Consider the following 12,500-nt stretch of genomic DNA (forward strand, 5'->3'; position numbering starts at 1 on the left):
GAGTCTTTGAGTGTCACGTTGTTCAGCTGGCGATAGTCCACACAGAAACGCGTGGTCCCATCCTTCTTTTTAACCAGCACAACTGGTGACATCCAAGGACTTCCCGAGGGCTCGATGACACCTGCATTGAGCATCTTTTCAACCTGTTCATCAGCCTCCTCTCTTTTGCTCCATGGGAGCCTTCGAGCAGGCTGACGGACAGGCCGGGCCCCATTGGTGTGGATCTGATGTTGCACCAGGCCCGTACGTCCAATATCCTCGGGTGACAAGGAGAAGATCCCGATGTGTCGGTCGACCAGCTTGTATAAGGCCTCCCGCTGGGCCTCCTCCAAATCTACACTACTCCGATTTACCATCTCACAAATGGGACCGGGCCAATTCCTAATCGAGTCTGGAGACTCCTTCTGGGGCCGGTCCGGCTCGACGTTATCGTCCCTCAGCTCTGCGACCTCTTTTACTGGGATGCAATCTGCCACCTTCGTGCCCTTCCTGATAGTGCGTGGTTCCGTGCTAACATTTATCACCCGTACGGGCACTACTGGCCCGTCGGTACTTACCAGGGTGCGGCCCACGACTAAGCCCGGGGTTGACGGCCCTGCCGGTAGTTCCGCTAGGCCGCAGGGGCCCTGCCACGTTGCGGGGGCTCGCCACCGGCCCGGGACCACCGCCCCGGCACCCGAGGGAATGACCACGGAGTCAGGGAGCCTCCAGCTCCACCCTCTCATCCGTGCTCACGCCTCTAACGGCAACTCCTCACCACCCAACTGCATGACCCCCGGCCCGAGTCGATCTTACAACCACCGGCCGTCAGCACATCCAACCCTATTAGACATGGGTCGTACACCTCTGCCACCCAAACCTCTATCTTGGTTTTCACAGTGCCCAATTTAAACGACACGAAACCACGTCCTATGATAGGGGCCGTTGCCCCGGTAGCTAGCTGCAAACTATGGTTTTGCAGACGGTGGATCTCATCCCAACCGTCTACACTCGAATCAAGGACCACAGGGCTGATGATCGTGGCGCTTGCTCCTGTGTCCACCATGGCGTCTACCCCTACGCCGGCAATCTTGCACCGAATTGTTAAGCTACCTTTGCCAATTTGGCCACAACTGATGACCTGTCGCAGTTCTCAGGGCTCTTCTCCGTCTGAGTCTGCCGAACACGGCCCTACATGTTCGGCACTTCTTAGTTTCCCGGGGACTGGTGGGGGGCGGATGGTTGGGCCTGGCTATCCCTATTGACCCGGGGCGGAGTTGGTGGTCTAGGGGGCCGTGGCTCTTCTCTTCGCGGGGGCCTTTCCCTGCGCGGGGCGTTGCACCTCCGCTGCAGGTGGTCCCCTGCGCCACAATTATAACACCTCTTCTGGTAAGGTGTTTGCCTCCAGTACGCCGAATTATACCCCCCTCCATTCCAGGTGGGGTACCCCCGATGGCCCATCTCCCGCCCTTCCCGGGCCCGACCGCCTCTCCACAGGTCTCCCGAACCGGCGGTCGAACATGCCCTGCACCATCCTTTCCATTCGCGCTTGGTCGCCCAGGGTTGCCCGGCTCCCAGCGCACTGTCGTGCACGGGGTCCACCTGTCGGACTGCCACCGCGTGGCGCCCAGCCCCTCCCAATGGCGTTCTGGCTGCCTCCCAGCAGGCAGCAGTATCAGCCGCCTTCTGGAGGTTGTCCGGGCGCCATACGGTGAGCAATGCTCCGACATCGGTGCCCCCTATTGCTCGAAGGAAATGGTCCAGGGCAATCTCCTCCCGGTACTCCGGTGGCATGTTGGTGTGCGCGATCCCCACCAAGCGGCGAATGTCATGTGCCAATTCTCCCAGCGATTCCTGGGGACGTCGTTTGCGCCCGTTGAGCTGAGCTTTAACAAGCTCGCTCTGCTGGTCCATGCCAAATCGGTTTTTAGGGCCGAATGGAGATCCTCCAGGGTCGCCCCCTCACTGGGTACCGTGGTCAGGACTTCCAAAGCCACGCCACGCAGGGCCGCTGTGAGTTGTGCCACACCCTGCACCTCGTTCCAGCCATTGCCTCTGGCAACACACTGGAACTGGGCCATATATGCCCTCAAGTCCGTCTTGCCATCGTACGGGGGTAGCGGCACCCTCGGTTCTTTCGAGGTCTCCTCCCGCTCCCTAGGGACTCCGGGAGGAGTGTACCTCCCCAGTCCCAACGGTGCCTCACTCCCGCAGGGTCCGAGCCATTTGCCCGGGGGCTCCACCACCCTTGTCTGCGTCAGTCCGTGCCCCGCGTCGTCCCGCTTACTCTCCCAAGCCATTGGACTCGCACTCTGCACACCCCCTGGAACAGTCATTCTGGGTACCCCCATTAGGCCAAAAGACCCCGCGGTCTCTACCCTCCCCAAGCTTGGCATGCTCACCCCCGCATCGGGCAAGCCTCCTCCTCCGCCTTGTGACACCGGCCCCATCTGGGCACGATCCGCCTCGAGGGAGTATATCCTCTCCTCCTGTTCCCGAAGGAGGCCACCCTGCTTCTCACACCGGGCCTCCACCCTATCCGTCAGTCTCTTCTCCATTTCCTCCATTTTCCCCTTTATTACCCCATTTATTTCCTCCCCTATCGTTCCTAACGACAGTTCCCCGACTTTTTCTCTTATTTGCTCCACTTCCCCTTGTACCTGTGTCACCATCTTATTTGTCTTGGATATTTCCTCCCTCGTTGTCCTAAACTGCTCTTCTGTCTTGCCCCGGTTTTTTCCTATCTGTTCCCCCAGTTCCTCTGTCTTTTCTCCGGCTTTCCGCTCCATTTCATTAATTACCTCCTCATGTCTCTTTCTACATTCCTCCGTCACCTTTTTTAATCCTTTCTGTGTCTCCGCTTTTACCTCCTTTCGCAGGTTTTCAACTTTGTCTGTCATTTCCCGATGTCTTTTCTCACAGTCCTCCTTCACGGCTCCCAATCCCTCCTTTATTTTCCCTTGTTCTCTTTTTAATTCCTCTATCGCCGTCGTGTTCCTCCCTATTTCCTCCTTTATTTGGTCTTGTCCCTGTTTTACTTCTCCCAATCCTTTTCCTACTTTGTCTATTTTTCCCACCACCGTCTTTATTTCGTTTACCCTCTCTTGTTTACTTTCTTCCATTGCGACTCCCACTCCTTTTACTTTCTCTTTTAACCCGGTCACCTCCGCTCGTATCGTGTCGACTTCCTTTTTCATTTCGTTTTTTAGTTCTTCCAAGCTTCCTTTGAGGCTCATTCCCATGTTCTGCGTCTCACCCCGCAGCTCTTTCATTTCTTCCATCATTTGCTGTGTATTCGCATCCATCGTCGTTTTCACTTCATTTGTATTTGTATCCATCTTTTGTGTATTCGCATCCATCTTTTCGTTCATTTGTTGTGTATTCGCATCCATCCTTGCTGTATTCGCATCCATCTTTTCGTTCATTTGTTGTGTATTCACATCCATCCTTGCTGTCATTGCCGTCAGCATGGCGCATAGCTGGGCCATGTCGGATGCACTCAGCTGAGCCGTTTCGGCAAGGGTTGGGGAAGGGTTTTGGTGGAGAGGGGGGGGGGGAGGTGTCATACACCGCGGCCGCTGCCCCACCCATTTCGGGCTCTGGGTTCAGTTGGGCGAGTTCATGTTCCTGCACGGGCATTCCATCCTGGGCCATGGATCCTACACATTCTACATGCATTTCTAATACCCCCGGCTCCCGCTCGCCTTGAGACGCCATCTTGCTTCTCTTAAAGGGTTAATTTCGCTCGCTCGTAATTTGGAGGGAATCGGGGGTCGCTTCTCTCACCCCTGGACCGATTCCCGTGAATTTCGCTGGAGACAGGAGAGCCCGTTGTCCCGTTCTCCAATACCAGTGCCGCGAGGAGGGCGATGAATTTGTATCCCACTTCTGACACCAGTGTTGCGGATTCGCGCCCGCCGGCGTGCTGACGGCCACGTAACTCGAATCGCGGCACGCCGCCCAGCGGACGGACAATCCAGTCGTGACCCTCTCGGACTAACGCCGGGAACCAGTCACGGGTGGACCTTTCGGTCTCACTGCGATCGAGCCAATCAGCCCCCACGTGGGATAGGGTTGCTCGCCAAATTCGACCTACCTAAGTACCCACGCGGAGGGTAGACCGGGCGATCGCACCTCGCCGCAGGTCGACTTCGGACACGGGCCACTTAAGCGACCCGTTCCGTACTATCGGGATAACCGAGCGGTGTTATCGTCGACCTCGACGGTTCGATTAATTATCGGGCGTATTCAGCCCACTACCAACCCTTTACGTGAAGCAAGATGAGGATTCAATGAAGGAAATGACGAAGCGAAGCGGGAAACAGTTCAACACAAAGCACATTTATTCGCGATGAACGGAAAGCACACATATTCAATTCCACCAAAAGCACACAGAAAAGAAAAACACAATTCAATTTACACAAAAAGCAAATGCGACAATGCAGATCTACGACCGATTACACGAGCACACGGCAACACTTATACAATTTTACTTCACAGACGGCGCCGACAACACATACCCAAAACCAAGGAAAGAATACCCTCAAGGATGAGGCGGGCCTGAGGCCGAGACCGGGTCGGGCCTACCCGTCTGGTGATGAGACGCGGAGCGGCGATGGTGCCTCAACTCCGCGGGCCTCGTGGACAGTGTCTGGTAGGGGGTGGGAAAGGGGCCCCCTTGGTCGCACTATCTCAGCGCGGGGGGGAAACAGGAGGGGGTTGCTGATGCTCGGGGTATAGAGGATTTTTATTGCCCCGCAACGAGTGTCTCCACCTCGGCCAGGTCGCGCTGTCGGCCTCCCTGGGGTGCAGCTCCCTGCACGACGCGAGCACCCCCTCGTCTGCCCTCGCCGCCTCTCCACAGCTCCGTCCCCTCCGCTCCGACTCCAACGCACACGACGACCAGCTCCTTCTTGCCAACTCCACCGCCCGCGAAGTCTTAACTCTCTGTTCCCTCTCGACTCTACTACTCACTGGACTGACGAACACGGTCGCTTATATAAGCCCCGTGGCTTCGCCTTTGACCCCCTCCCTTCGACCTTTCACCTCGCTCCCCATTGGCCCGAGAAAAAGTGGGCGTGAATGCTTTTTGATCCATAAATTTGCATATATCGATCGCCCTCCAACGCCCTGGAGGCGGGGCCAAATCGCCCCTCGCTCACCGATTGGACGGCAAAAAGTGGGCGTGTGTCGTTTTTGATCCGTTTTTGAAGCACAAAATCCGTGATTTTGTACACGCTGTTCGGCGCGCGCCCTGCACGAGTCCAACACCGGTACCCACAAGCGGCGCAAGAACGGTGGCGATGCGATGGTTGCGAGGTGTGACGTGAAGCTCGTGGCGGTTGTGGTGAAGCGGCGTTGTGGTTGGTGGTTGATGTTGTGGTTGTGGTGGTAATCATGGCGGTTGGTCCAAAATAAAGATAGCAAAAGAAAAACGGCTATCCTGAAGAGTCGCAGCACGCATAAATGACATGTATTCCCACTAGACAACGGGTTTGGGCCTAACTACACATGTACTTACCGAGATACCTCACCTAAGGGACCTGAATGGTGGTTTGCGAATTTGGTAACCACAACACTATGCATGTATATGTGTATTTCTACAAATATAGATAGTTGCATGTATATGTGTGTATATATATATATATATATATATATATATATATATATATATATATATATATATATATATATATATATATATATATACACAAATACATACAAGTACATATATATATATATACATATATATATATATATATATATATATGCATATATATTCACATAATCATTCATATACTTTTCAACATATATATATATATATATATATATATATATATATATATATATATATATATATATCTATATGTAGTTAATAAACGGGAATAAATTCCCACGTGGGGCTCATGTGAAAAAGTTCTGACAAAATTAGGACTCAAACACAAGGACTTCATCACTTGCACTGTGACAGCCCACTGAGCTATTGTCTTCAAGATATCCTCAGAAATTTCTCACACAAACACTGCAAGCTTTATAACCTGGGAACTTTATAAATACTGTATGGATATGTATGTATGTACAAGTATGTATGTATATATATATATATATATATATATATATATATATATATATATATATATATATATATATATATATATATATATATATATATATATATATATATATATGAGGCCTGGCGAGGAGGAGTGATGGAAGCGATAGTTTTTAATGATATGATGATGATAGTAATGTGGATTTTTTAAACCCACCTTGTTGTGATCGTTGTCCTCCTGAAGGATTTTAACTGGTCGATTGTGGAATCCTATTTGACTTCAGACAAAGTTTAACGTTTGTCCGATTTGATTATAAAACCCTACAAAAACCCTATCGACACTGATAAAACTGATGTCCACACAAGTCCTTCCTTGTGAAACAATTTATTTCCTAATTATACACCATACACTTCTCACCCTTGTACAATGAACTTAAGAATCCCCATTTGATTGCAATATTATTTGGTTCTATTTCATTTATTCTTATTTTAGTTAACAGTTAGACCAACCCGATTCAATTCACTTCTACATTACATCAGAGAGTTTTATTCTAACTTGGTACTTGGTCAGTTCCAAGGAGTACGAGCCACTGAGAAACTATACTTCCTCACGTGCTCGTACTCAGAAAATGTGTCTTTCAAAACATTTTATACTTCCATGAGAGAGAGGTTGGGGGATATTCACCCAGACTGTAGACGTGTCCTTTAGACAAAAAGCCACTTTGTACATTTTCTAAGCAAAGGTTCATTTATCAGCTCGGTCACTCTGCTCCAGAACAACACATTTCTTATCATTTAGGGCAAAAGTCTTTTGGCCAGAAATGACAGCCAATTCAATTTGCAGCATAAAAGTTACATTTCTTTAACTCCATTTGTTACAATTTAAAATACATTAATATAAATTTTTCCCCCACACTCCCCCGTTTTTTTTTTTAAGGAAAATTTGAATAATTTTTCTTACACATGATTACCATGTCCCATTCCTGAAGGAGAAAAAAGATTTCCATTATTCAGGTTCAATCAACAATGGCAGCGAGTGCTCATGTCAGAAAATGAGTGTGTTTCCATTTAATTTATGGCCTGTTCATCAGCATGTGTTACACATTGGAAACATGCTACCCGAAGTCAGAAGATAAACAGGTCAGGGTGTGGATAGAGTGGCACCCAACGGGAAACACAATCGAAGCACTCCTTGAGCTGAGGAGAAGGTAGATGTGGGCAAGTACAAGTTTGGGCCGGACACTGGGTTGAAGGAGCGCAGTGTGGAACTCCAGGCCTGTCATACATTGAAGTGACCACAGCAAGTTCATGATGTATTTGCAGAGCGGCAATCGAGAGTGTGGCTGAGAACATTCCTCCATGCAGGCACCACACAACGCCGACGTTAAGACTTTGCTCAACCTTCTCCTCAGTGGGTTTTTTCTTTCTTTTCCCACATTTCTCCATCTTATCTCCTCAGGAAGGGGAGGGACAATCATGTGTTGAATGCTCAATCACCCAAATCTGGGTTCTCCCATCGTCCAATCTTTGTGTGGAAACTTCATTTAGATGAAATCGTACATTGCTTCAAAGACTGCTTTCAACACTCTGAAACAAACAAAGCATCAATTAAACACCAATCAATAAACGTCATGGGCACATGTAGTTCTACAAGACTAACAAAGATTCTTATGGAAGCATTTAACTTGCATTATATGTCATATCAATATTTTAATCTCTTTCCTTGTTATTTCCCAAAACAACATGCTAAAATATACAGAAATCCCAGTTGTACGTATACTCAAAACATCCATCTCATTTGCTATTTCCATCGACATTTTAAATCTCTGACATTTCTCCATTTGTCCACTTCTCTCTCACCAAAACAGCAAACATGCTGCCATTTTTCCAACTCACATACACAAACCATCTATCACTTCCTCCGACCTTCTCAATTACGAATCCATTTTCTTTTATCAAAACAAATAAATCATTTTAAACAGTTGTTCAAAAATTGTCAAATCACTTGTCAAATCTGTTATCAGGCGAATATCGTTTAAATTCCAGCTCAAACACTCTGTCTACACATGCAGCTTCACCCTCCACAATCTTTATCCCAGTCTTGGAAAAGCATCTTAAACTTCAGAGTAATAAACATCCAAACTCTCTTAAACAACTTTTTGGTCAAAACAAAATATTTCCTTTTAAAATCCAGAAATGAAAAATTTAATCTTCAGCATCTATCAAATTAAATCATGAATTTACCTTGACTGAATCGATCAAAGGGTTTCACTGGGTTGTTTGCCATTGCCTTCCCAGCACAAGTTCAGGTAACCTCAACATTCGCAGACGAATAAAACAATATTTCAACGTCCATCCGAGGGAATCATCTATTATCTGTGAATTGCCCCACGTGCTAAACATCATCAAATCATTAAAATCATTCCAAATCACGTTTCTACATTTAAATCACATACAGTATATCCACATTCACAATTGTTATTTCACAATTTATTCAAAATCCCGATGGTTGTAAAATAAAACTACAACACTTTTTCCTAAATGGACTTCACTTTAAACAGATTCAGTCCAGAGGGTGCACCACAAACACCAAGGAACGAGGAACAGAAAGTTCTCTCCACATCCAGTGGGAAGAAAAAGGAAAAAAACTCTGACAGGCAAAACCCACAGTTTAGCATTACTCTGTCATGGCTTCAACACATACACTAGACAGCATTGCATCTAATAGACTCGCATGTGATCACGTGACAAATACCAATCACATTTCTATCTCATCCTCTTGAATCTGCATATGAATCGAATTTCACACCTAAAGCAAAGGCTCGAACAAAGACTCAGTGTAAAGATATGCCACCCCCCACAGATCGAGTGGAGGGGGTCTCACACAGTGTAGTTTGCGACCTTCGCGTGGAAATGCAACGCAAAGAATGTATAACATGCCATTTCAAACAAACCCACAGCTCAACTCAGCACGAGTTAAAATATCGTCAAAATCCCAACAGAACACGTTTCATTGCAGTGAATATTGGAATCGCACAAGTTTCATTTTTACTCTCAGTAACACATGCATCTCAATGCAAATCACCCACCATGCTCCCAGCTGGTTAATCATCTCCTGCACTCTACAAAACGTTTCGTGGAAATCATTGCATTTACAAATCTGTAAAACCTCCACACAATATAATATAACAACCTCACTGCCAACAAACTTCCAGTGAGTTCAATGAACAAAAAGTAACTCTTATAACTCTTACAAACAGGTAACTTATAATATTTATCTATTTTAACCCTATCTCGGCGTCTCAGCCGTGTCCTCGGCCATCTCTCTCATAGCCGGTCCGTATCAATGCAAACATGTGGCATGTCGCTTCATCATGCCTATTTAATTACGCGTCTGGCTCCTTAACGAGCCTCTTCTTGTCATCTGACTCCTCTTCTTCTCCAGCACTTTTCTAAAACAACTACAGTACTTATCGTTTACTTTAAAACGGACTCCCTCCGCCGGATCCTCTTCTTTCTCTCAATAAAATTATCTGACAATGAACTTTTCTTTGTTCGAAATGCGTTACCTGCTGAGAGCGCTCTCCCTTACCTTCGCTCAAGCACTTGTCGTTCCTCCAGGCACTGCCTCCGGCAGATTAAGCACCTCCGGTCACGAGCACCGCACCAACGTCGGTTCGAATCCGAGTCTCGGCGCCAACTGATGTGGATTTTTTAAACCCACCTTGTTGTGATCATTGTCCTCCTGAAGGATTCTAACTGGTCGATTGTGGAATCCTATTTGACTTCAGACAAAGTTTAACGTTTGTCCGATTTGATGATAAAACCCTACAAAAACCCTATCGACACTGATAAAACTGATGTCCACACAAGTCCTCCCTTGTGAAACAATTTATTTCCTAATTATACACCATACACTTCTCACCCTTGTACAATGAACTTAAGAATCCCCATTTGATTGCAATATTATTTGGTTCTATTTCATTTATTCTTATTTTAGTTAACAGTTAGACCAACCCGATTCAATTCACTTCTACATTACATCAGAGAGTTTTATTCTAACTTGGTACTTGGTCAGTTCCAAGGAGTACGAGCCACTGAGAAACTATACTTCCTCACGTGCTCGTACTCAGAAAATGTGTCTTTCAAAACATTTTATACTTCCATGAGAGAGAGGTTGGGGGATATTCACCCAGACTGTAGACGTGTCCTTTAGACAAAAAGCCACTTTGTACATTTTCTAAGCAAAGGTTCATTTATCAGCTCGGTCACTCTGCTCCAGAACAACACATTTCTTATCATTTTGGGCAAAAGTCTTTTGGCCAGAAATGACAGCCAATTCAATTTGCAGCATAAAAGTTACATTTCTGAAACTCCATGTGTTACAATTTAAAATACATTAATATAAATTTTTCCCCCACAATAGGCTTGGATGATCGGGGAAGGGTTAAAATAGTGCTATATGGCATTAACTCCAAAATGGCCGATATGGCCCTCACATCACTCCTCCTCACGGCGCCTCATATATATATATATACAAACATATATATGTATGTATATACAGTATATATATATATATATATATATATATATATATGTATGTATATATATATATATATATGTATATATATATATATATATATATGTATGTATATATATGTATACATACATATATATATATATATATATATATACATACATATATATATATATATATATACATATATATATATATATATATATATATATATATATATACATACATATATATATATATATATATATATATATATATATATATATATATATATATATATATATACAAACAGGATGTAAAATAAAAAAAATAGAATATATTTATGTATTTCCAGTGCTATATATCTGCTAATGGCATAGAGGGTAAACACTTGAGGTGGGTTTCTCACACTGGAACTGCCCTTCACTTGCGGACATCAATACAAGCAGAGAAATTGCTTCTTACACACTCCGATAGCTCATGAGGTTGAGCAGAGCACTCACAAACGATCTCAGGACCATTTTCAGGAAATGTTTCGAAAAGAGTAAGCTCTCTCTATAAAGGGATCCTTGAGACCGGAGAGACTGTAAAACAAGCCGAAACGGCTGTGGAAGGCTATTATGGAGAAGACTTTAAGAGGCCATCGGGTGATGGTATTTAAAGAGAAAAGCTTCAGCCAGGTTTAAAAGGGGAATTGGAGAATAATTATATGCATCTTGCATCATTGACCAGCTGATATGATATTCAGTGGATATTTCAAATCAGAAAAGATTTAGCATGACTTTGTTATCTGGTTGAGCCATTTACCAAACAGAGGAAGTTTTAGAATGGACCCAATTTATTTCACATTGGGGGCAAAATTAGATAAATCAGTGAATTCTCCTGGATGAATTAATTAAATAAGGCTGTGTATATATATGAATGTAAGTGTGTGTGTGTGTGTGTGTGTGTGTGTGTGTGTGTGTGTGTGTGTGTGTATGTATATATATATATATATATATATATATATATATATATATATATATATGTAGCTCTTTCTCACCACTCAATGACTCACTCATTCACTGACTTACTGACTGATATTAAAGGTCAGTACTTTATGGATGACGTAGAAAGCTGAAATTTTGCGTGCTGATGGACATCAAAGCCAGTACACCAGGAAAAATCACATTGTTGGACAACATCCATAAATGAAAATATAAACAAATGAAAAAAATGCAGGTGACCGACATGAGTCAGTGGGAAGCATGGTAATTTTGCATGCCGATGGACAATGAAGCCGATACACCAGGGAAAATCACAGAACCATCAGAGAGCATCATGAAGTGAAAATATAAATAAATAAATAAATATTCGAAAAGAAAAATCAAATGCAGGTGAGCGACCCGACACAATGGGAAAGCACGGTTCATATGCTTACACAATATGTAAGTACACCCCACAAGTATATGTATGTATTGGCTGCTCTTAGAGCACCCTTCTTCTGGACATTTCCATCTGTCTGTCTGTCCGCGAAACTTTCATCAAGCCTAGGGGCTAAACCACTCAACCGATTCCAATGAAATTTGGTGGGAAGGACCAATATTTCTGGGAATCATGTGCTTTCGAATATGGGACCCCGGGCCCTAGCAATGGCATAGCAATGGCCCTTTAAAGTGGTCAAAAAATCGAAAAAAAAAATCAAAAAAATAATCGAAAAATCGAAGCTTAGAATTCTGTACGCAATCTATCTGCTCCCTTCATGCCAATTTGCAGCCCTAACAAAAAATATTTGTAGGAGGAGATAGGTTTTGGGTGAGTACATGTCAGACATTTCAGAAACGGTTAATTGCGAATATCTCAAAGAGAAAGAGTCTGATTTTGATGAAACTTGGGTGAAATGTGTACAATGTGTCTAGCATGTACACAAAAATGAATGGTTTCTGTGCACACACCTCCGTTGCTTAGCAACAG

At 44.9% G+C, this 12,500-nt stretch overlaps 1 protein-coding gene and 1 long non-coding RNA gene across 2 annotated transcripts in view; one reads left to right on the plus strand and one right to left on the minus strand.

The window, feature by feature from the left end:
* The window catches only part of LOC147019555 (uncharacterized), a 438,487-nt gene that overhangs the window by 231,781 nt on the left and 194,206 nt on the right, over positions 1-12,500 (plus strand). The gene's annotated exons all lie outside the window — the stretch shown is intronic.
* Positions 6,401-10,440, minus strand: LOC147019556 (uncharacterized). The gene is made up of 2 exons (XR_015061457.1): positions 8,276-10,440; positions 6,401-7,618 (listed from the first exon to the last, which is right to left on the minus strand). It is a non-coding gene; the product is annotated as an uncharacterized LOC147019556 (long non-coding RNA).

This window comes from Eptatretus burgeri, chromosome 9 (assembly GCF_056783735.1).
Source record: "Eptatretus burgeri isolate ZD-2024b chromosome 9, Ebu_testis_v1, whole genome shotgun sequence".
NCBI lineage: Eukaryota > Metazoa > Chordata > Myxini > Myxiniformes > Myxinidae > Eptatretus > Eptatretus burgeri.